Source organism: Eumetopias jubatus, unplaced genomic scaffold (assembly GCF_037043125.1).
Source record: "Eumetopias jubatus isolate StellerSeaLion01/CBP00866 unplaced genomic scaffold, mEumJub1_p1.0 scaffold_5, whole genome shotgun sequence".
Taxonomy (NCBI): domain Eukaryota; kingdom Metazoa; phylum Chordata; class Mammalia; order Carnivora; family Otariidae; genus Eumetopias; species Eumetopias jubatus.
In genome coordinates, this window is record NW_028274811.1 from 49,964,059 (window position 1) to 49,989,783 (window position 25,725).

The 25,725-nt window shown below is 36.8% G+C and overlaps 1 protein-coding gene across 10 annotated transcripts in view; it reads left to right on the forward strand.

The window, feature by feature from the left end:
- The window catches only part of ERBIN (erbb2 interacting protein), a 129,141-nt gene that overhangs the window by 24,281 nt on the left and 79,135 nt on the right, over positions 1–25,725 (forward strand). For all 10 annotated transcript variants that reach the window (XM_028123897.1, XM_028123899.2, XM_028123900.1 and 7 more), the window contains exon 2: positions 22,054–22,101. The gene's annotated coding sequence lies outside the window, so the exon portion shown is untranslated. The remainder of the gene's footprint in view (positions 1–22,053; positions 22,102–25,725) is intronic.

Here is a 25,725-nt window from a genome sequence, read left to right on the forward strand (position 1 = left end):
TTTGAAGTTACTTTTAACAGGATGTAAATACTGTAGTTAATAGAAATAGAAAATCACATCCAAGGAAATGAATATAAGGAAATAAATAGTTTTTAAGTAATTTAGCATGATTGCTGTGGTAGACCAGATTTAGCTAAGCTTCCTGGGAGCCAAGGTTCTCATTACCCTAAATAAAGAAATGTATCACAAGTTCTGCAGAGGAGACAAAAGATTTTCCTTGCAATTCTAAATGATTTCTAAAATCTGAATTCCCTTATGTAAGAGCTATTGAGTAAGGAATAGACAATATTGTTGACAATTCAGTAGCTCATTCTATAGCTCTCAGGCTCTTTTTCATAATGATTTTTTTTTCAAATTTTTAAAAAATAATGATTTTTTAAATAAGAGAAGGGTATAAATACAAAAAGCTCAGTGAAGATGGATTATATACAAGGATAAGATAATATAATTCAAAATAATGTGTTTTTTTTTTTTTGGTACTCTTGATCTAAGGGTAAAATAGATGTGGATGGATATTTTTTATACCCCTCTATCCATCATTGTTCTAATTTGGACTTTTGCTAGCTGGATAGCAGACTATTTCAGGATTTTGTTTTCTAATGAAGGAATGACATATCACAATTCTATTTTGCTTATTGGTGGACTGGAAATCAGTTGAGGAAATGGTTTATTTTCGTATTATGAAAGTTGAGAAGTATTTATGTCTGAGAGAAAGCCATTCCTTCTCTACAAGGTGTTCTTGCCATTATAAAGCTTGTAGTTTCCTCAGGAGGCAAGTTTACATCTGCTCCTGTCACCCAATGCAAATGCTTTACTGAGACCACTAAAACACCAAAGAATATGATACAGATGATTTTAGCTTAGGAGGTTTTCAAGATTTCCAGTAGTATAGCCAGTCACATGTCTGCTATTAAAAAATCCTCATAGTCCCCCAGGAAATGTCAAATTTTGATCTGCATGGTGTCCCAGTTTGCTTGACTGAGTTGGCTTTAAAAATACAAAGAAAAACTTTTCAGCTAATTGAAAGAGGTGACTTTAGAGTGAGGTAGTATTTAACACTGAATGGTTGCATGTTGGAGTATGAATGTCACTGACAGAAATTGTAATTCTTCCAGTTAAGGTACACCCATTTCCTTTTTTCATAATAAGTGTCAGGACTAGTTGTCCTTTTTAAAAATAGAGTTAATTTTTCAGAGCAGTTTTTTAGGTTCACAGCAAAATCGAGCATCAGGTCCAGAGATTTCCCCATATACCCTTTGTTTCCGCACAGGCATGGTTATCAGCATTCCCCACCAGCGTGGTACATTTGTTACCATTAATGAACCTACACTGATGTGTAATTATTACCTAAAGTCCATCGTTTACTTTAGGGTTCATTCTTGGTGTCATACATTCTGTGACTTTGAACAAATGTATGATGACATGTGTCCATCATTAGAGTATTATACTGGGCGGTTTTACTGCCCTAAAAATCCTGTATTTCTTCCTCTTCATCCACTAGTCCAACTCCTGGAAAGTTCTGATGCATCGTTTTGCTTTTTCCAGCATGTCATATAGTTGGACTTTTGTATATATGTATGTATGTAGACTTTTCAGAATCGCTCCTTTTACTTTGCAATATGCCTTTATAGTTCTTCCATGTCTCTTCATGGTTTAATAGCTCATTTCTTCTTGGCGCAGTATAATCCATTTACTGAATGTACCAGTTTATCCATTCACCTACGGAAGAACATCTTATTTGCTTCCAAGTCATAATAGTTGTGAATAAAATAGTGTGCAGGTTTTTCTAGGGTCATAAGTTTCCAGGTCCTTTGAGCAAATATGAAGGAGCACAATTGCTGGATCATATTGTAAAAGTATGTTTAGTTTTCTAAAAAACCACGAAACTGTCTTCTAAAGTGTCTGTAAAAGTTTTGCTTTCCCACCAGCACTGAATGAGAGTTTCACATCCTCAGTAGCATTTGGTATTGTCAATGTTCCAGATTTTGGCCATTCTAATAGTTTGCAGTCGTATCTCATTGTTTTAATTTGCACTTCCCTAATAACATATGATGTGGAACACCTTTTCATGTGCTTATTTGCCATCTGTATGCCTTCTTTGGTGAGGTGAATATTAAGGTCTTCGGCCCATTTTTATTTATTTATTTTCATAAAGATTTTTATGTATTTGAGAGAAAGCGCGCACGAGGGGAGGTGTGGCAGAGGGGGAAGGAGAGGGAGAGGGAGAGAATCTCAAGCCGGCTCCACACTGAGCTCCAAGGAGCCCAGGCACCTGGCTCAATCTCATGACCTGACCTGAAACCAAGAATCAGATGCTTAACTGACTGAGCCACCTAGGTGCCCTCTAGAAGTTATTCTAAAGGTGTCAGCAATGTAATTTTTTCCTCTCATCCATTTTGACATAGAATATTTGTATTGAAATTTTAGAATGGTTCCCACCCAACAGCCATGGTATTTTATTGCAAAAGACTTCCAAGTCCATAGGCATGTAGGTGTATTCTCAACAGGAACATTGAAAGTGTAATTTATTATTATGTTGGTCCTTGCCATTTATACACCCACGTTGTCCTTAACAGTCATTGTAAATCACTGATGTCATGGAATGCTGTTATTTATTTATTTATTTTTAAGTAATCTCTATGTTCAGCTCATGACCCCAAGGTCAGGTCGGATGCTGTACTGACAGAGCCAGCCAGGTGCCCATATACTTGGAGTCTTAAGACTTCCTTTTTATTTGTCTTGTGAACTTTGTTTATATTTAAATATGCATAGAATACCTAATTTAGAGGCATGTCAGAGTTCAATGTATATGAGTGAACTGGGCACAAAACATGCACTTTTTAGTTGCTCCGACAATAATATTTTTTCACTTTTCCATAGAAAATTTTTAAGAAATTTGTTACTTAACAGAAGTTCTTTTCAGAAGTAGTGTTTGAAAAATGAAGGCTGATTTCCACACATTATAAATTAGGTAAGTCCAGGAGGACTTAAGTATAAGCAGGATATATGTAGTAGGTAAAGATCTGGGACAGTGAGCCAGCAGGGCTGAGTTCAGGGACTCTTCATGACCACTTTCCTAATACAACCTAATTAAGCAACATCAGTCCCTCCTCTGTGAAATGGGGATAAAATTAGGGTTAGGGTTAGAACCTACTTTACAGGATTATTTTGAGAAATAAGATTATGTATGTAAGCATTTAACAGAGTATCTGGCACAGAGTAGCTATCAACAAATGCCCATTTTTATTTTGTATCATCAAGTAGTGAGACTTAATCCCTAAACCTTTATTTTTTTAAATTTTTTTTAAAAGATTTTATTTATGAGAGAGAGAAATTGGAGAGAGAGCATGAGTGGGTGGGGGGAGGCAGAGGGAGAGGGAGAAACTCATCCCTGAGTGGGGAGCCGGATCTGGGGACCTCCAGATCGTGACCTGAGCCGAAGGTAGACATTTAATCAACTAAGTCACCCAGGTGCCCCCCCATACCTTAATTTAAATTCTGACTTTCAGAAACAGCCATTTCTTACAATCTTAGGAATGCCAACACTTAGAAGTTTCTAATTCTATATTGGTTAAATGGAACAGTTTATAAAAGTTGGCACTACAGCAAGATAATGTTTTAAACTGTATATTCTCTATTACAGTGATTTCTTGCTAACATTTGGGATTTCTTCAAAGCCCAGACATCATTCTCCATGATAACATAATAACAACAAAGGAAATAGTTTCTGGCATTCAGACATCTTAATAAAATGTTTATTTTTTGCTTTCTAGCAGATCCTTAATGGTGTGCCCTTTTAATTATTGCCCTTTAGTCTTTCTAAACTAAATTTGTCTTGTATCCCCTATTATATTTCTAAGCCCTTTGAGATTGGAAAACCACATATTATACTTTATGTTCCCCCAACACCTTTGTAGTAAGGCATTCAATAAATAGGGAACTAAATGATGTGGTTTAAACAAAGGAAAAAATAATGTTTGAGTGGTAGAAGAAGCTTAAAATTTTCTCCTTTATTCATTTCTATGGGTATGATGCTATTTTACTTAAAAAATAGGTGAATCTTGCCATTTGCAGCGACATGGTTGGAACTAGAAGGTATTATGCTAAGCGAAGTAAGTCAATCAGAGAAAGACAATTATATGATCTCACTGATACATGGAATTTAAGAAACAAGGCAGAGGATCATAGGGGAGGAGAGGAAAAAATGAAACAAGACAAAACCAGAGAGGAAGACAAACCATAAGAAACTCTTAATCTTAGGAAGCAAACAGGGTTGCTGCAGGGGAGAGGGGTGAGGGGATGGGGTAACTGGGTGATGGACATTGGGGAGGGTATGTGTTGTAATGAGCAATAAAAAGTGATTTTAAAAAAATGGATGAGTCTTTAGGGGTGTCTGGCTGGTTCAGTCAGAGGAGCATGTGACTCTTGATCTCTCGGGGTCATGAGTTTGAGCCCCACGTTGGGTGTAGTAATTAATGAATAAAAACTTAAAAAAATAGATGAATTTTTTGCCCTAAGGGATGTTTGGGATGACTTAATAGAATAACAGATGTTATACCTAAATATTAATCTGAATTCTAAGACTTTTGTCAAGTGGTGGTATTTTTAAGTTTCATGGATAAATCTTCTGCAACAGGGTGTTGAGAGTGATCTGGTTTTCTTTCTTTGGAAGGTTTGTGATGTTTATAATCATACCCCGGGTAAGTTATCCCCAAAGCAAACACATTAGCTTTACAGAAAGATGAGGATTCAGACTGGCTTCTTGTTTTCGTTCTGCCACTTCCTACCTTTTTCTGGTCTTTGCTGGTGGTTTCTTCTCTTGAACCCAGGAAAAAATATACTTAGGAGGAAATTCACCTTACGAAGTTAGGGCCTTGTCTTCACCATGTGAATTTGCATTTTAATAGAGGTTGATTTTAGAGGGTCCAGAAAATATAGCTAATGGAATTTCAAGCAGTGGCATTTGTGTCCAGGATTCTCAAATCAGGTCATGTGTTTCCACAGGTTGGGTTCAGTTTCTAGGATAGTGTACACAGTGCATAAAAACATATTTTATTTATAGATCTCTTCATTTAAAACACCACATAGAGGACAAAGAAGTAATTACCATGTTGAAGTGACAGGTGGAATGAGAAGTCTGTAGTAAGGTAAAAGACCTCACCTGAGCAAGGGATTTGACTGTCTGGCTTCTTTACCATAGCGTAATGTTTCCAGAGTTCATCCATGTTGTATCATGTATCAGTAGTTAATCTCTTTTTAGAGCTGAATAATATTCCGTTGTATGGGTATACAGCATTTTGTTTATCCATTAATTAGTTGATGGGTATTGAATTGTTTCCCCTTTTTGGTCACTATAGGTAATGCTGCTATGAACTTTAGTTACAAGTTTTTCAGAGAGGGTATGTTTTCACTTCTCTTTGTTACATACCTATGAGTGGAATTGATGGATTATATGGTAACTATGTTTAACTTTTTGGAGGAACTGCCAAACTTTTTTTCAAAAGTGACTGTAATCTGCAATATATGAGGGTTCCAGTTTCTCCACATCTTCCCTGGCACTTGTTTTATTGCCTTTTTGATTATAGTCATCCTTAGTGGGTATACAGTTTTATTTCAGTGTGGTTTTGATTTGTGTATCCCTAATGACTGATAATGTTGAGCATCTTTTCATGTGCTTATTGACCATTAGTATATCTTTGGAGAAATGCCTCTTCAGATCCTTAGCCTGTTTTTAAGTTTTGTTTGTTTTTTTATTGTTGTAAGAGTACTTTATGTATTCTGGATAAAATTCCCTTATCAGATTTTCTCTCATTCTGTGGGTTGTCTGTTACACTTGCTTGATAGGGTTGATATTCTTTTAAATTTTATTTTATTTTTAAGATTTTATTTATTTGTGAAAGAGAGTGAGCAAGAGAGAGAGAACACAAGCAGGGGGAGCTGCAGGCAGAGGGAGAGAGAGAAGCAAACTTCCTGCTGAGCAGGGAGCCCGATGCGGGGCTCGATCCCAGGACCCTAGGATCACGACCTGAGCTGGAGGCAAATGCTTAACCATCTGAGCCACCCAGGTGCCCCTTCTTTTAAATTTTAATGTTAATGTTTCTAATATTTATTTTATTTTCATTAACGTGACACAGATGTTTGGTTTTTTATTGAGGAATTAATTCTGTTTCTAGTTTACTAGGATTTTTGTCAAGAATGAATGTTATCTTTTTTTAGATTCCCTTTTGGCATTGTCAAGAAGATCCATTTTACCCCCTTTTCATCTGTTTGTGTGATGTACTGTTAATAGATTTATTCTCTTGGCATTCCTAGAATTTTCAGTAGTCATGTTTACTCTTACTGTATTTGAGTTTCTTCTATATAATTTAGGATTTTTTGAAGTATTCTTGAGTATAAATGGCATATTGATGCAGTATGCTAACTTTGATAGGTGTTGTATAAGAATTCTTTTGAATTTGTAATATGAATTGAGAACTTTTTCATATTTCCTATTAACCCTGAATCTCATGATCAAATTCCATTCCTTTTAAGTTTGCGAGTGCTTAGGTGCTTAGTGTCTCTTAGAGTAGTGACTTATTGAGAAACCCTTAAGTTTCATCCATGATTTTCTATTTCCTGAAATAGAAATATAATTTATGTTTTATATTTTTCTAGTAAGTCATGTAAAATTTAGAACATCACTACATATTGAATTTAGTAATTTATTTTTAAAATACTTTTTTGTTTTGCAATATATGATAAAGACCTGCATTTACTCTAAAATACAGAAATAATTTTTGTCTGTGCTATTATAGTCCCATTCTGATTCCTACTGGTATGTTTCGTATCTTTAGACTTGCTGAGAAATTGTTGTTGTTTTTTTTAAAGATATTTATTTATTTGTCGGGGAGAGAGAGAGCAGAAGCAGGGGGAGCAGCAGACAGAGGGAGAAGGCAGATGCTTAACCGACTGAGCCACCCAGGCATCCCGCTGGGAATTTGTCTATTCTTAATATTTATATTCTTCTCCAGTTGACCCTTCCTTGAGCAACCTGGGGTTTGGGGGTGCTGATCCCTGCACAGTCAGAAATTGAAGTATAACTTTTGAATTCCCCAGAACTTAACTACTAATAGCCTACTCTTGACTGGAAGCATTATTGATAACAAAAATAGTTGATTAACAAATATTGTGTGTGTGTGTGTATTACATATTGTGTCCTTACAGTGAAGTAGGCTGGAGAAGAGAAAATGGTATTAAGAAAATCAAGGAGGGAGTCTGAGTGGCTCAGTTGGTTAAGCATCTGCCTTTGGCTCAGGTCATGATCCCAGGGGGGGATTGAGTCCTGCATCCCGCTCCCTGCTCAGCGGGAAGCCTGCTTCTCCCTCTCCCTCTGCCCTTACCCTCTCCCCGCTGCCCATGCTCTGTCTCTCTTTATTTACAAATAAATAAAATCTTTAAAAAAACAGAAGTGGGATGCCTGGGTGGCTGAGTCGTTAAGCGTCTGCCTTCGGCTCAGGTCATGATCCCAGGGTCCTGGGATTGAGCCCCGCATCGGGCTCCCTGCTCAGCAGGAAACCTGCTTCTCCCTCTCCCACTCCCCCTGCTTGTGTTCCCTCTCTCAGTGTCTCTCTCTCTCTGTCAAATAAATAAATAAAATCTTTAAAAAAAAAGAAGTAAAATCTTTCTAAAAAAAAATCATAGGGAAGAGAAAATACATTTATAGCATTGTACTGTATTTATAAAAAAAAAAATCCACTTACAAATCCACTTGAATATGTGCAGATTGAACCCATATTGTTTAAGAGTCAACTGTACTGCCACCAAAACCGGAACCACCTCTTGGATTCATTCATCATTTTTACCCTCTTTTCTAAATGATTAATTCCTGCTTTTTTCTTTATATTCCTCCACTAAATGGAGACATACAACAGGGAGTTGGATATGCAAGTCTGGGGTTGATAGGAGTGGTCTAATCTTCAGGGTAGCAGGCAGTTTTGGTGTGCAGCCTCTTGGCTTAGCCTCTGACTTTAACTGTAGGTGCAGGAAACAGTACCATAACAGTGCAGAGTCACCTTAGGATGTCCTCTCCAGTGAAAGGAAGCCCCAGTGATTTCTCTGCTATGGGAAGCCATCTATACCAGAAAGCAAGCATAGGCTGGTAGCCAGTGAAAATTAATGTCGCGTAGAGGCAACCCTTAATCCATGGCAAACAGGAGCAGATGGAGAACAGCTTGTCTCTCATCCTGTAGGCAGACAATTCTGAGAGATTGCCTGTGTGCTTCTCAAGAAGTTTAAGTAGAATGAGCCCCTGTTGTCCTTAGGAATGACTTTGACAATACACCATTCCTTATATTGGCTTTTTCTTTGTCCCTGCCTTACTTTTCCTGCCGCCTCAGGTCATTTCCTGGACAGGGAATGTCCTGTGCTTAAATCCTTACTTAAGCCTTTGCTTTTGGGAGAACCCAAACTAGGACAGGTATCATTTGAGTACTTATTATTTAAAGAGTTGATAAGATTTCAACACTTCAGACTGGATGATCATCAAGGATGATGTGGATATGGAGAAGAGGACCAAAATCTGTGTTGTCGATCACTATAATGTGTTAAGTGGTTGGCATTAAAGAGGAGCAACTAGCAAAGGAGACTGAGGCATAACTAGTGGTGTAATAACAAAATTAGGAGCATGTGATGTCTTGGAAACTAAGTGAAGAAAATGTGTAAAATAGTGGGAACGATGCTCCTAATGAAACAAGTCAAGTGAGATGTGAATTTAGAATTTATCTATTGAATTTGGCAATATGTGGGCCATTGACGAACTAGGAAGAATAATTTCCATTGACGTGACGGGAACAATAGTGTAATTGGAGTGGGTTTAAGAACAATTGATGAAATAATTGAAGACAGTGTATATAGACAACTTGTTTGGAATTTTGCTGTAAAGGGGAGCAGAGAAATAGATTGGTAGCTGGAGAGATACATTGAGAGCGAGGGCCTTTTTGTTTTTAAAGATTTTTATTTGAGAGAGCGTGTGCACATGAGCGGGGGCGGGGTGCGTGGGGTGAAGGAGAAGCAGACTCCCCGCTGAGCAGGCAGACCAATGAGGGGCTGGATCCCAGGACTTTGGGATTATGACATGAGCCAAAGGCAGACGCTTAACTGACTGAGCCACCCAGGTGCCCCGAGAGAGGTCCTTTTTAAGATGGGAGGAAAAATAGACCTACTTGGTATAGCATATTGCTGCACATGTTCAAAATCAATTGTTCCTTTAGAGTATTTTAGAGAACCAGGATTCTCTTTGGTTTATTTGACCATTTTGTTCTTTTCCCAGCAGGGCTTCCCAGATGATGCTTAATGATTTCAAGCATCAAGAAAAAGAAGTTGTTAATAGTAGTCATTAGCAGAAACTGAGGCTATTGGGTGTTACTGTAGCATGGAAATGAATACTAGGAAGTAAAAAGAAGTAAAGGAATACACATAAGGAAGTTAATCCACCCACAAGATTATTTGTTATGAGGAAGAGTTGAGGATCCAGTCTATGAGGAAGCTATTTCTAGGTTTGAAATAAGGCCAAGATTTATTTTCCCTATCACAGTAATAAGCAACATCATTGTGAATATACATTTGTGATACATACTGCCCCAAATGTCTTTTTTGCACAGCTTTTATTGCCCTATTGTTGAAAATTACAGAATCAACTGTAATGTTAGGAACAGTGAATGAGCACACAGACCTCCAGTATTCCTTTTCTGCACCATTTCATCTTCCCACAGTTTGGTTATGATCCATAATGAGCTGCTTTCTTTCCTGATTCTCCCTGTACTTGCTCTCTTTGATTATAGAATGATCTAATCTTAGCCTTTCAGAGTTAAGTAAATAAATTCTGTCTGGGGTGTTTGCATTTGTAGTCTTATTTCTGATTGCAGAATGAAATACTTTTTTTTTTTTTTTAATAACTCGGCCCTCTTCTTCCATAAATTAATGTCATTTCTCCTAAACTGAGATGGAGGAGAATTCCGGAGATTTTTCTTCTACCTTGATCAAGTGTACTTGACAAAGGAGGGAGTCAGGCTGGACATCTTCCATGGGACTGTCTTTTCTATGAATAAAACAGTTTCACCTACATTGGAAATGCCCTGATATTTTTGCTTCTAGTTGGGTTATAGGAGGACACAGAAAACCTTTGGTTCCCTGGTAAGAATAAGAAAAATCTGGAAACAAAAGGATCCTGCTTTAAAAAAAAAAAATAGGGCTAGCAAAAATCTGTGAAATCAAGAAAGCCGTAGTGAACTAAATTCCACAGATAATGAACCTCTCCTAGGTGAGTCAAGAGTGTGATAGCTTTTCTGCCTGGGGAAACTTGTCTGGTATCAGTATAGGATAGAGAAGCGGACTTGCCGTAAATGCAAAGACTGAAGTGATGAGGATAACTCATCCAATTTTTTGAATGACATTGTGGGCTTTTATGAATGGGAATCTGACAAGAGCCCCAAAGGCAAAATAAATCATTAAGCCTGATAATTCTATCCACCTTGAATTTTGTCATGAAGCAGCAGTAGAGGAGGAGGTCTTGAAAAGCTCAGAGAAACGTGTAGTCCTGAAAATTCAGTGGTTCTTGAGTTGTGGGACTCTTCTGGAGGTAAACTGAACCAAAAAATACTTGGAACTGCATCCCAAATTCTTTCTACCCCAGATGGTGACAAGATCAAAAAGGTGGCTGTCTTTGGGGGTAGAAAAGTTGTTAATTGAAGTGATCACAGATGAAATCAGTCTAATTAAAACTGCAGCCAGTCCCAGCTCATAGAGGTTTTTGCAAGGAGTATGAATTATCAGTCACCTATCCTTAGAGAAGAGTGTAGACTCTGGGAAATAAGGAAAACTTAACAAAACAATATTGTGCTTAATTCTAAACTTTAATCCTACAGCATCTAGAATACTATGAAAAATTGTGAAACATACAAAGAAACGGGAAAATGTGATTGTATATTTAAGAGAAAATAGTTAATAAAAGCAGACTTACAGATGATGCAGTTATTAGAAGTAGGAGACAGGGATTTTAAAACAATTTACGGAGTAGAATGTGAGGGATTGGGTATTTCAGGAGAGTAATGGACAACCTGAAAATGAGCCAAATACACCTTCTAGAACTGAAAAATGCAGTATCTTTAAAAAAAAACAAAAAACAAGAAACTGCTCAAATCAGCTTACCAGCAAATTTGTAGTAAGAAACAGACTGAAGAAAATGGTAAATTTGTGAATAAATATGAAACTCTGTTATCTTGTTTTTATTTTTATTATCTTTTTTATATTTATTTATTTTAGAGAACATGCAAGAGCGGCGGGGGGAGGGGCAGAGGGAGAGGGATTGAGAGTCCCAAGCCAACTTCACACTAAGCGTGGAACCCAATGTGGGGCTCGTTCTCATGACCCTGAGATCATGACCTAAGCTGAAACAGGAATCGGTCACTTAACCAACTGAACCACCCAGGCGCCTCTTTCTTGTTTTCAAATCTATATAACAGTTGATAGTGTAAAGCAAAAAATGTGGGATTTGTAATATGTGGAAGTAAAATGTATGACAGTAGCTTGAAATATGGGAGAGAATAAATGTAAGTATAAATTATACTCTTAAATTTCTTAGATCATATGTGAGGTGACATAATATTTGAAGGTGTACTGTGATGAATTAAGACTGCATATTGTGGGCACCTGGGTGGCTCAGTCGTTAAGCATCTGCCTTCAGCTCGGATCATGATCCCGGGGTCCTGGGATCGAGTCCCACATTGGCCTCCCTCCTCGGCAGGAAGCTTGCTCTCCCTCCTCGGCAGGAAGCTTGCTCTCCCTCTCCCCCTGCTTGTGTTCCTGCTCTTGCTGTCTCTGTCTCTGTCAAATGGATAAATAAAATCTTTAAAAAAAAAAAAAAAGACTGCATATTGTATATTCCTAGAGCAACCAAAAAAAAAAAAAAAAACCAAACAAACAGCAAACAGGCCAGAAAGCCTGCTTCTCTGTTTCCCACTCCCCCTGCTTGTGTTCCCTCTCTCGCTGTCTCTCTGCCAAATAAATAAATAAAAATCTTTAAAAAAAAAGGCCATAAAATGAGATAGTATGGGGAAAAATAGCATTATTTGCATTATTTGAGGTCAAGAAAAAAGAGGAATAGAAAATAAACTAATGAAATAGGCTTAAATTAAGCACACCAGTAATTATATTATATAAATGGTCTAATCCCATCATCAAAACATAAAAATTGTCTCAGATTGGATAAAATAGTAAGACCCAACTGTATGTTTCATACAAGTAGGCACTTTAAATATAAAGATAAATTTGGTTAAAAGGAATAGATGGGAAAAGATACACTGTATTAAAACTTAACTGAAAGAAAGCTCCTATGGCTACAATGATATCAAGCAAAACGTATTTCAAGGCAAGGATTGTTAGCAGAGAAAAAGAACATCTTATAATGATAAAAGGTTACACTTATCAAAAAGATACAAGAACCCTAAATGTATTTTCACTCTATAACAGAGCATCAAAATACATGAGGTAAAAATAGACAATTATAAAAGGAGAAATAGACTTACTTATACTGATGGAGATTTCAGTGCTTTCAGTATTTAAAATTGTAAGGATATAGAAGATTTGAATACCACTGTCAACGAATTTAACCTAATTAACATTTATAAAGTATTATACCCAAGAGATGCAGAATGTGACATTCAGGTGGACATGAAACACTCACCCATATAGAAGTTTTGTGGGGCTGTCCGAAAGCTTCAGCATATTGCAAAGGCTAGAAATCATAATATGTTCTCTGACCATAATGGGATTCAGTTAGAAATCAGTAACAAATAAGGTTTAGTAGGTCTCCAAGTATTGAAATAAAGATGATTCTAAATAACCCATGGGTAAAAGAATAAATCAAATGGAAAAACTGAAAGCATTTAAAACTGAAAGCATTTTAAATTAACAAAGACATATCAAAATTTATGAAGTGCAGCTTATTAGAGAATTTACAGTTTTAAATCTTGAAGAAGAAAGTATTAGAATAATTTATTTAATCTTTACCCTAAGAGGAAAAAAAGACAATTAAATTCAAAATAAATAAAAGACAGAAAACATAGAAAAAAACTGAAACTAATGAAATAGAGAACATACCCTAAGAAAATGAACAAAGCATAAAGTTTCCTCTCTGGAAAAACTGATATGGTTGTTAAAGTTAGGAAGAGGGCGCTTGGGTGGCTCAGTTGGTTAAGTGACTGCCTTCAGCTCAGGTCATGATCCTGGAGTCCCGGAATCGGATCCCACGTCGGGCTTCCTGCTCGGCGGGGAGTCTGCTTCTGCCTGCCTCTGACCCTTCCCCCTTTCATGCTCTCTCTCTCTCATTCTCTCTCTCAAATAAATAAAATCTTAAAAAAAGGAAGATTGATGACTTAAAATAATAGGAGTTTATATTTCTCTTGAATTTGTGAATCGTTGTAGTCTTTTATCTTAGGCTGCTTTATGACATCAAGTTCTTAGGGCAACATTCCAAGAAGGTGAAGGTGGAAGTTAAGTCTTCTTGAGGCATAGGTACTGTTATTTCCACAGCAAACTGCCATATAAGCAAGTCACAAGATCATCCTGAATTTCAAGGAAGGGGGAAATAGACTCAGTCTTTTGATCTTGGGTGGTATAAAACACTGTGGCCGTGTTTCCTTTTTTCTTTATTTCTTTTTCTTTTTCTTTCTCTTTTTTTTCTCAGAGGGAGAGTGAGCGCAGGGTCTGGGGGAAAGGGCGGAGGGAGAGGGAAAGAAAGAATCTTAAGTAGTCTCCAGGCCCAGTGTGGAGCCCAACACGGGGCTTAGTCTCACCACCCTGAGATCATGACAGGGGCCGAAATCAGCAGTCGGATGCTTAACCAACTGAAACACCCAGGCGCCCCAAAGTGTTTCTTAATTTATAGTGGTTAAATCAGAAACAGTAAAGGGTCTAGATTTCCCCATCTTTACAAGCTAGTATGTTAATCTGTCAGAATACACACCCTCTAGGTCAGAGACCGAGTTTATTACTCACTACAAAAGCAGCAACCAGGGCATGTCTTGTGTCAATTACCTGAGCCTTAATCTTCACAGGGCTACACAGTAAGGGTCAGATGGTACCTGCACAGGCAGTAGTGTGCATTGCAGGAGAGCAACCCCAAATTGGGAGACTCTGTTTACATAGCACCACTGGTAATGAGAGTCTGTGTCCTTTCCTCTGAAAGTGAGAGATAGAAACCTTATCTTTACTCTGGAATTTAAGCAAATCTTCCTGAGAGAAGATGTTGGACTGTCTTAATTTTGCTAAGCATTATTATCTTGGAATGTCTCTTTAAACAGACATCTTAAATTGCCTGTATATGACATTGCTCCGAGAACCCAGACTATGCAGAAATGTGAGATCTTCAGGGAGAATTATATTCCAATACATTGTTTTCCAACTCTCTTGTACAATAATTTACTTTCATCCCATTTACAAAATTCTATCACTCTCTACTTTTATTTTAAGATTTTATTTATTTATTTGTTAGAGTGCACAAGCAGGGGGAGCGGCAGGCAGAGGGAGAAAAGCAGACTCCCCCGCTGAGCAGGGAGCCGGATGTGGGGCTTGATCCCAGAACCTTGGGATCATGACCTGAGCCGAAGATAGCTGCTTAACCGACTGAGCCACCCAGACACCCCTCTGCTTTTTTTTTTTTTTTTAAGATTTTATTTATTCATTTGAGACACAGATACAAAGAGAGAGAGAGAGCATGAGCTGGGAGAGAGGCAGAGGGAGAGGGAGAAGCAGGTTCCTCGCTGAGCCAGGAACCCAATGTGGGGCTTGATCCCAGGACCCTGGGATCGTGACCTAAGCCGAAGGCAGACACTTAACCATCTGAGCCACCCAGGCGCCCCCCCCCACGTTTTTTTTTTTTTTTTTAAAGATTTATGTAGAGAGAGAGCATGCCAGTGTTGGGAGGAGGAGCAGAGGGAGAGAGAGAGAAAAACTCAAGCAGACTCTGGCACCGAGCATGGGGCTTGATCCCACAACCCTGAGATCACAACCTGAGCCAAAACAAGAGTCGGTTGCTCAACCAGCTTCACCATCCAGGTGCTAGGATCCCTCTCTTCTCCAGAAGTTTCATCCCATTAGAGTATCAAGGCTTTTGAAGTGCAGTGTTTTATCATCTAAATGAGGTCTAAGTACAGATGAGGCTCTGCCTTGCCATTTGTTTTTTTGTTTTTTGTTTTTTTTTTAAGGTTTTACTTATTTGACAGAGACACAGCGAGAGAGGGAACACAAGCCGGGGGAGTGGGAGAGGGAGAAGCAGGCTTCCTGCTGAGCAGGGAGCCCGATGTGGGGCTCAATCCCAGGACCCTGGGATCATGACCTGAGCTGAAGGCAGATGCTTAACTACTGAGCCACCCAGGCGCCCCTGCCGTGCCATTTGTAATTAGAGAAATGCAAAACAAAAATACAGTAAGCTATTGCTATGCACGTACTACTACGTAAGAAAGACTGGAGAATATCAAGTGTTGGTAAAGATGTAACTGGAACTCTGGAAGTGTTAAATAATAAAACCACTCCCTAAAACAACTTTAAAATATATATATAATTAAACATAGACTGTGACACAGCAATTTCACTCACATGTATTTATTTTTATTTTATTTTATTTATTTTATTTTTTTCACTCCCATGTATTTATCCGTGAGAACCAAAGCCTGCATTCTTATAATGCTTATACATAAATGTCATTGCACTCTTACTCAGGACAGGTTGCTTTGGCTAGGGTGTTGATTGGAAAGTAGCACATGGGGACTTCTGCAGTGGTGGAAAGACTGTATTTATGTATATAACTTTTCCACCCCCTTTACCCCCCCCCTTCTGGCAACCACCAATCTGTTTTCTATATCTAGGAGGTTTTTTGGTTTGTTTTTAGATTCCACATATAAGAGATCAAATGGTATTTGTCTGACTTACTTAACTTAGCCTAATATCTGTCCATCCAAGTTGTTGCAAATGGCAAGATCTCATTCTTTTTATGACTGAATAAAATTTGTGTGTGTGTGTGCACTGCAGTGAATATGGGGGTGCCTATATCTTTACTGGTTAGTGTTTTTGTTTTCTTCAGATAAATACCCACAAGTGGAATTGCTTGATCATATGGCTGGATTTTTTTGTGGGGAGGGGAACCTCTGTATTGTTTTACATAGTGGCTGCAGAAGGGTTCCCTTTTCTCTACACCCTCACCAATACTTGTTATTTCTCGTCTTTTTGATAACAGCGATTCTAAAATGTGAGATGTGATATCTCATTGTTTTGATTTGCATTTCCTTGATGATTAGTGATTGTTGAGCATCTTTTCATCTGTTGCTGTCTGTATGTTGTTTTTTTTTTTAAGTGTCTATTCAGATCTTCTGCCCATTTTTTAATTGGATTTTTTTTGTCATTAATTGTATGGGTTCTTTATATATTTTGAATATTAGTCCCTTAGGACTTGTATATATTTTTCTCCCATTCTGTAGGTTATATTTTCCTTCTGTCGATGGTTCCTTTTGCTGTGCCAGAAGCTTTTTTTAGTGTGATGTTAGTCCTACTTACTTGTTTTTGCCTTTGGTGTCAGATTCAAAAATCATTGCCAAGGCATTTGTCAAGAAGCTTACTGACCTGTGTTTTCTTGTATGGGTTTTATGGTTTTAGGTCTTAGGTTCGTCTTTTTTTTTTTTTTTTTTTTTTTTAAGATTTTACTTGAGAGAGAGGGAGAGAGAGCACACACAAGCTGGGGGAGGGAGAGGGACAAGCATACCCTGTGCTGAGTATGAAGCATGACACGGGGCTCAATCTCATGACCCTGAGATCATAACCTGAGTTGAAATCAAGAGTTGTACCCTTAACCAGCTGAGCCACCCAGGCACCCACGGTTCAAATCGTTAATCCATTTTGAGTTAATTTTTGTGTATGATAGAAGGTGGTGGTCAAGTTTCATTCTCCACTATCATTCATTGAAGGGACTGTCCTTTAGCCCTTGTGTATCCTTGGCTCCTTTGTTGTAAATTAATTGACCATAGTTTTTTTGAAAAATGGCATTGGAATTTTGATAGGGATTGCATTGAATCTTTGGATTGCTTTGGGTAGTATAGACATTTTACCTGTATTGATTCTTCCAGTTCATGAGTATGGAATAGCTTTTCATTTATTTGGGTCTTGAATTTCTTTCATTAATGTTTTAGAGTTTTCAATATTTAGATCTTTCACCTACTTCATTAACTTTATTCCTAAGTATTTTGTTCTTTGATACAATTATAAATGAGGTTGTTTTCTTTATTTTTCTTTCTGAAAATTTTAGTGTATAGAAATTCAACTGATTTTTGTATGCTGCAACTTTACTGAATTCACTTACTAGTTTTAACAGTTTTTTGAAAGTCTTTTGAGTTCTCTATATATACTATTATGTCATCTATAAATAGTGACAGTTTTACTTTTTTCTTTCCAATTTGAATGCCTTTTTATTTATTTTTCTTGCCTAATTGCTCTGGCTAGGACTAGATAGCTTAACTGGTGAATAGTCAAAGAACATTTAATACCTATCCTTTTTAAACTCTTCCAAAAAAATAGAAGAGGAGGGAAGTCTTGCAAACTTACTTTATGAGGCTTTCATTACCTTAATAGCAAAACCAGACAAAGACGCCACAAGAAAAGAAAATTACACAGCTATATCCCTGATGAACATGGATGAAAAATTCCTGAACAAAATATTAGCAAACTGAATTCAACAATGCATTAAAAGAATCATACACCATGATCAATGTGTATGATTAATTAATCATTAATCATGCAAGGATGGTTCAACATCCTTAAATCAGTATGATAGATTACATTAACAATATGAAGGATAAAAATCATATAATCATCTTAATAAATGTGGAAAAAGCATTTGACAAAAATTTAACATCTAGTTACGATAAAAATTCTCAACAAAGTGGGTATAGAAGGAACATATATCAATGTAATAAAAGCCATATATGACAAGCCCATAGCTAACATCCTACTCAGTGGTGCAAAGCTGAAAGCCTGGGGCGCCTAGGTGGCTTAGTCACTTAAGTGTCTGCCTTCAGCTCAGGTCATGATCCCAGGGTTCTGGGATCGAGCCCCACGCTGGTCTCCCTTTTCAGTGGAGAGCCTGCTTCTCCCTCTCCCTTTGCCTGCTGCTCCCCCTGCCTGTGCTTGCTTTCTCTCTCTGTGTCAAATAAATAAAAATCTTAAAAAAGCTGAAAGCCTTTCTTTTAAAATCAAGAACAATATAGGGATACCTACTCTTGCCACTTTCATTCACCATAATATTAGATTTTATATTGTCATTGCTGTTAGTTACAGGGATTTATAGTTTCCAAACTATAAGAATCTGTCTATTCCATTATGTAAGTACTTTGTAGAAATGTAAAAATGGAAATTTCTGCAAATGTGGCACTCTTTAGTAACTTCAATATGTATGTCTACTACTTTATTCCACAATAAGATTTTTTAAAAACATGTTTAGGCTAACCATGGTTTGTTATGAAAGTAGGATTCGTAGTGCCAATATTGAAGAAAGTCTCAGCTTTCTTACTGGATTAGAATCAGGCCAGTAGGGTTCAGACATTGGTGTTAGTCTTATAGCTGTAAGTGTGGAACTTAGCTGTTTGTTGCTGTATGTATTGTAGGCATAACACATTTTATACATTCAGTTATTGATTTTTGTCCTTTAGGATCAAATGCTCTTACACAGCATTTATAATTTTTTCATTGTATAAATTTCTTGCCTTTCTATTCTTTTTTTTTTATATCAGTACTTTCATTGTTTACTATTCATGTACTTACCCATAATGGGTTAATAGTGTCCATTAAATACCTCAGAACTAAGGACAGGTATACCAAATATAGATTAGCAAACACTGTGTGTGATAGCCATGATTAAACTAAAATGATCTTAAACAACCACTGAGTGTCAGCTAATAGCTGTGAGTATGCCTGAGGAGCCTTTGTTGTACATTTCAACTTTTGAACTCATGTAGAAAGATTGTTTCAACATTAAAATTTCTCTCAAATCTACCTGGGTATATCATACTGAAAGGAAAATATAACATACTGTATTTTTAGATCGATAGGGAACTATAACATACTGTGTTTTTATACTGTTTTTTAAAATATTTGTTTATTATTATTATTTTTTTATTCATTTGAGACACAAATACAGAGAGATGGGCTCCATCTCAGGACCCAGAGATCATGCCCTGAACCAAAGGCAGACGTTTAACCGTCTGAGCCACCCAGGCACCCCTTAACATACTATATTTTTAAAAAACTTTATAGTGACTTCACCTTTCACTTGTTATAGTAATATTCAAGCTGAGAGTTTGTCAAAATAATAGAGAATTGGGAGGGAGAAAAGATGGTGGTTTTGAGCATAGATGAAATAAGACTGACCATGTATTGATTATTGTTGAGAATGTTGGACAAAAAGAATTACATTAGCACTTTAAGATAGAGAATCTTGAGTTTTATATCTAATCTCCAAAATAAGAATCTCCAGAGGGGCACCTGGGTGGTCACTCAGTTAAGCATCCAACTCTTGATTTCAGCTCAGGTCGTGATCTCTGGATCTTTAAATCAAGCCCTGAGTTGGACTCCATGCTCAGGGTGGACTCTGCTGGTCCTCTCCCTCTGCTCTTACCCCCACTCTCACACTTGCTGTCTCTTTCAGATAGATAGATAGATACATAGATACATAGATACATAGATAGATAATAGATAAAATAAAATCTTGGAAAAAAAGAATCTTAAGAAAGAAGGCATAGTAATCTATATTTTTGAGAAATACCCTTTGTGAGTTTTATTTGGTTAGTTATACCACTGCACCCAAGGTATACTTTTTGTTTTCCTCCTCATGAGCAGCTTTTTTACTGGTGGAACATCTTGCTAGGATAGTCTATGAATTGTTGCCCAAATCTCTTTATAAAAATTTACCAGTGGGCTCTTCTAGATTATTCCTGTTTACGAATCAAATGTTGTGACTCTTGATTCACAACCTACTCTTGCTACTGCTCTATTTTTCTAACGTCCTTTATACCCAAACTACCTGAATTGTCTGTATTTGCTATATCAGGTTATCTTGTTTTTTCTTGAATTGCCTCCAAACATTGTTTTGTTTCTACCACTCCACGTTAAGTAACCTTGTTAAGATAATCAGTGACCTCTGCTACACAGTGGTAATTCCAAATCTTATTAACATAGTTGATAACTTCTTCCTCCTTGAAACATTTTCACTTTGCTTTTACAGTATCATTTTTTTTTTCTTGACTCCTTTTTGGTTCTATCTCTACTTTCTGATCTCTTATTTTTGTAATACCCTGTCTGATCTCTTATTTTTGTAATATCCCAGGGTTTAATCATTGGACCTATTCTCTTTTCTGTCTGTGCTCATGCTCTTGATGCTTTCATGTAATTTCATTGCTTTAAATATCATCTGTAGGCAGATGACTTCCAAATTTGTATCCTCAGCTTGGAACTGTCCCCACATCTCTGAATGCCCATATTCAGCTGCCTACTAAAGATCCCGCTAGGACATCGTTCAGGTATTTTAAACTAATGTTTCTAAATACAGGTTTCGCATCTCTCTTTTCTCCAACCTGCTCTTCCATAGCCATATTCTGTTTCAGCTTATTGGCAGTTCCACTCTACCAGATTATTACATATGTAGGAGTATGTTGAAGAACAAATTTATTGATCATCTTTGTTTGCTATATGCACAGGTATTTTTGTGGCATATACTATAAGAATTTGTGGGGAAGGTTAAACAACTCAGGAGTACTAAAACCATCTGGGACAGAGAAAAATAGCCCAATAAATTTAGGGTAACTGTAAAATTTTGAAACACAAATTTATTAACATTACTGAATTTTTTAACAAAAAGGTTGTGTATACTTTTTATTAATGTTACTGTTTTGGGTTTAGGCTATTTTACTTTGTACTATACTGTGTAATATTTCACTTTGTTATATGTTTATAGGTACAGAAAGCTTCACAATGGTTTAAATAAATGGGGGATTTTGTTTTCTTACATACCAAGAAATCCAGAAGAAGGCAGCAGTTAACATTGGTCCAGTTGCTCAGCAATGCTTTTAGAGATCCCCAACTTGTTTTGTTTTGTTTTTCTTTGTCAACCTTATTAGTTGTTTTAATTTGTTTTTTAATACTCACACTTGTTGACCTATGGTCATAGGATTGTTGTTGCAGCAGTAGACATGTTTACATCTATCCCTGGATAAGAAAAACAAATGTTTGCCCATAACCAACCCCATTCCATCACCAAAGCAGACTTAATATGTCACTGATCTCAACCGTGTCCTCCAACCCCTTGAGCCTTCCAATTGTGGATAGTTAGCTGGGTCAATTACCGCCCCAAAGAAAGTAAAATTTCTGTAAAGGGAGGAATAGAATCTGATCAACCATTACCATTGTCTGCTTCACAGAACCATCAGAGACTACTAAATTTAGGGGTGCGCGGATGGCTCGGTTGGTTTAGCATCCAACTCCTGGTTTTGGCTCAGATCATGATCTTACTGTCATGAGATTGAGCCCTGAGTTGGCTCCATGCTTAGCACAGTCTGCTTCAGATTCTCCCTCCCTCTCTGTCTCTCCCTCACCCTGCTCACTCTCATTTGCTCTCTCTCAAATAAATAAAATTTTTTAAAAAACTGCTAAATTTAAATATAATTGGTGATTTGAATTTATCTGCTTGGAAAAACTTTATTATTTCTCAGTAGGTTCAAATAAAGTAGATTTTAATGTTAGGTGAAGGCTATAATTTTAATGTATAGATGAGGGCTCACCATAGTTTACAAACAATCCAGTGACTGGTTAAGAAGGTAGCTATATATTTAGAAGTAGCAAATTTGTGTGTTTACACTAGTGAATTTTTGAGAATTATAATTTACCTTTTGAGGCAAATAAGAATTTAGAAGAGATGATCCCTTAAAATCATAAAGATCTATTTTTATTGTTAATTTTATTTCTTTATTTTGATTTTCATAGAATGTTGGCTCAATTAAGAAACATCAGGGAGATAAATTCAACCCAGTGGTAAGTAACTTTAATTTCTTTTGTTAGAAAGTGTTTGGCTTATTGTTATGCCTTTTTTTTCTTAGTTGGCTTGTCTTTCTCCATTTGATACGAATATTTTTATGTCTCTCGTGTTAAGTCTGGTTTATAAAATGGCTCTTATCATAACACTAAAATTCTAATGAACATTCCCCATGTTGATCACTTCCGTTTGAGAACAGGCCAGGCTTCCTTTGGTTTACTTCCTTATAATACTGTGTAATGGAGGATCTCTTGGGTTGTTATTATACATTTATTTCTCTTTCATATGGTATTTTCCTCCTGTACCCTCAATAACTAAGTTCCCCCTCCTTTCTTATCAATCAGTTTTATTCTGCTAAATTGGTCCATTTTTGTATTGGCTCAAGGCCCACTGAATTTAATCTAAGGTCTAAACTGCTCTCTTTATAGCCTCTGTTCACAGGAAATTTTTACTTAAGATGTAAATTGTTTCCTAGAGCATCTAATTTCCTTTTCTGAATTCACTGTCTCTTCTGAGAAGTTTTACAATTTCTGACCATCTGTCTGTCTGCAACATGATCTGTTTATGGTTAGCACTACAAAAAAATCTTGGAGGTTGTTTTAGCTTCATTAACAATTACTCTGTCTTACAATAAATTGCCTTATGCTTCAAGTGTGCTGCACAGATGATAACATCTAAAATAAATACACTCTTTTAAATTACATATATTTGGTAGTAAACATTTCATGCCCTTTATTCTCAGCTAGCAATTATACTCCCAAATCCATTATGATTCATGAATTTTCAGGCCATATCTTCCAATTCTTGGGTACTATCATATAAATATAAGCATACAATGTTTATAATTTGATGAACCAGAATATTTTCAGACATCGAACCAACACTGTCCCACAGAATTTTCTGCACGGATAGGAATGTTCTCTGTCGGGGCGCTTGGGTGGCTCAGTCGTTAAGCGTCTGCCTTTGGCTCAGGTCATGATCCTGGGGTCCTGGGATCGAGCCCCGCATCGGGCTCCCTGCTCGGTGGGAAGCCTGCTTCTTCCTTTACCTCTCCCTCTGTCTCTGCTTGTGTTCCCTCTCTCGCTGTGTCTCTCTCTGTCAAATAAATAAATAAAATATTAAAAAAAAAAAAGGTTCTCTGTCTTCTCCTACTGAGTGTAGTAGCCACTAGCCCCACATGGGGCTGTTGAGCTTTTAAAATGTGCTTAGTGTGAGAAACTAGATGTTTAATTTTATTTGAATTAACTTGAATTTTAAGTTAAAAATGGTTAAGTTAAAATGGCCATATGTCTAGTGGCTACCGTATTGGGAAGAGCAGATTGAGTTCCCTTAAGAACTTAAACACACAAGAATAAGCTAAATTCCCCTTTAGCAATGCAATTCTTATTAGATCAACAAAACTGCTTATTCTAATCAGTAAAACTCACCTACATATAAATACAGATTGTTAATAAACATTCAGTAAACTTTTCTGGGTATTTCTTTGTTGACAAAGTTGTCTTGTTTTTGTTGAAGTGTAATGGAGATAACATTATATTAGTTTCAGGTGTACAACATGATGATGATTCAGTGTATATATGTATTGCTAAGTGTCCACCACAATAAATCTAATTAACATCCCTCACTGTATATAGTTACAAATTTTTTTTCTTGCAATGAGAACTTTTAAGATCTACTCTTTTAGCAATTTTCAAATATGCAGTACAGTATTATTATTAACTGTAGTCACAATGCTATGTGTTATATTCCCATGAAACAAAGATTTTATGTAGAAACTTTTATGTTTGACATCATAGTGTAGGGGAGGAAAAATTTTTCCTTGACCCTTTTAGGGTCTTTGGCTGTGTCTGAAAACTAACCTGACAAGTACAGTATTATTATTATTAACTGTAGTCACAATGCTATGTGTTTTATTCCCATGAAACAAAGATTTTATGTAGAAACTTTTATGTTTGACATCATAGTGTAGAGAAGGAAAAATTTTTCTTTGACCCTTTTAGGGTCTTTGGCTGGGTCTGAAAACTAACCTGACAAAAACAGTTTAACAGGAGAAAGCATGCACATTTATTTCATACAAGTTTTAAGTGCACAGGAGCCTTTATGAGGAGTAAGGACATAAAAAAACCATTAAAACTAAGTATATTCCGGCTAGATTTGATGAAGAGTGTAGGCTTGTGTATGATAGATTAGAATGTGAGGTAAGTGTAGTAACCTGGGCGAAGTTTAGAAAAGCCCATTTGTTAGGATTCTTCTCCATTCTTGAGAGATTGGGCAGCTCTTTTCCACCAGTTATATAAGGAAGGCATCTCTCACATGAGGATTTTATGACCTATTTCAGTAGAGAAGTAGAAGGGGAGACGAGCATGACCTTCCTGCTTCGAAAGTATTCAGTATGTCAGGGTACCATACTTTGGAGTGGTGTATTCTGAACCCCATCAGTATTTTATTTTTGTAAACCCTAAAGGAGAAGTGCCTAGTAAAGACCTATTGATATTTTAATCATTTTGAGAACCTGAGTTCAAGTATATCATTATGTATTGAGAAGTAGTATAATGTAGTAAGGGCACAGAATCCGTTTCTTTATGGAAATACAGGGATCTTAGATATATGAAGATGAAATGAGAATATACATATATTTTATCTAAAGAACTTAGCACAGTGCCTGGCACATGGTGATTGACTAAGAATAGTCCTATTTTTAAAAAGATTGCAAGGGAAATACTTAGTTGTCAAACACTTTAGGAATATCATGTAATTTGACTTAATCTCAGGAAACAAACTGAGGGTTGCTGGAGTGGTGGGGGGTGGGAGGGATGGGGTGACTGGGTGATAGACATTGGGGAGGTTATGTGCTATGGTGAACGCTGTGAATTGTGCAAGACTGTTGAATCACAGATCTGTACCTCCGAAACAAATAATACAATATTATGTGAAAAAAAAAAAGAAGATAGCAGGAGGGGAAGAGTGAAGGGGGGGATATCGGAGGGAGAGACGAGCCATGAGAGACGATGGACTCTGAAAAACAAACAGGGTTCTGGAGGGGAGGGGGTTGGGGGGATGGGTTAGCCTGGTGATGGGCATTAAAGAGGGCACGTTCTGCATGGAGCACTGGGTGTTATACACAAACAATGAATCATGGAACACTACATCAAAAACTAATAATGTAATGTATGGTGATTAACATAACAATAAAAAATTTAAAAAAAAAGAATATCATTTAATTTGAAATAGAAGTTGGTAGCAGTGCATTGCAGAGCCATATTGAAGCCTGAGGGAAAAGAAAAAAAATAGTAACACCAATCCTGTCTTTATTTAAAAATTAGTCATTTCGTTCATAAATAGATTATTTTTCAGTGATTTTAACTTAAAAAATAATGCATTAAAATATTTAATTTGATTACTGAGTTTTTTTGGTGCCTCTCCTATTTTGTGCTTGAGGCAGTTTCCCTCACTGGCTTCAACATAATCGTGGCCCTGGTTAGAAGTATTCTATTACTTTAATTGTCTTCTGATCAAGGCAAGAATTTATATTTTACAAAGAGTTGTTAACTGATTAGCAGTCATTCTTATTTATTGAAGTAGGCTTTTGTTTGGTAGTATAATCTTAGATTAGTTGGAATTAA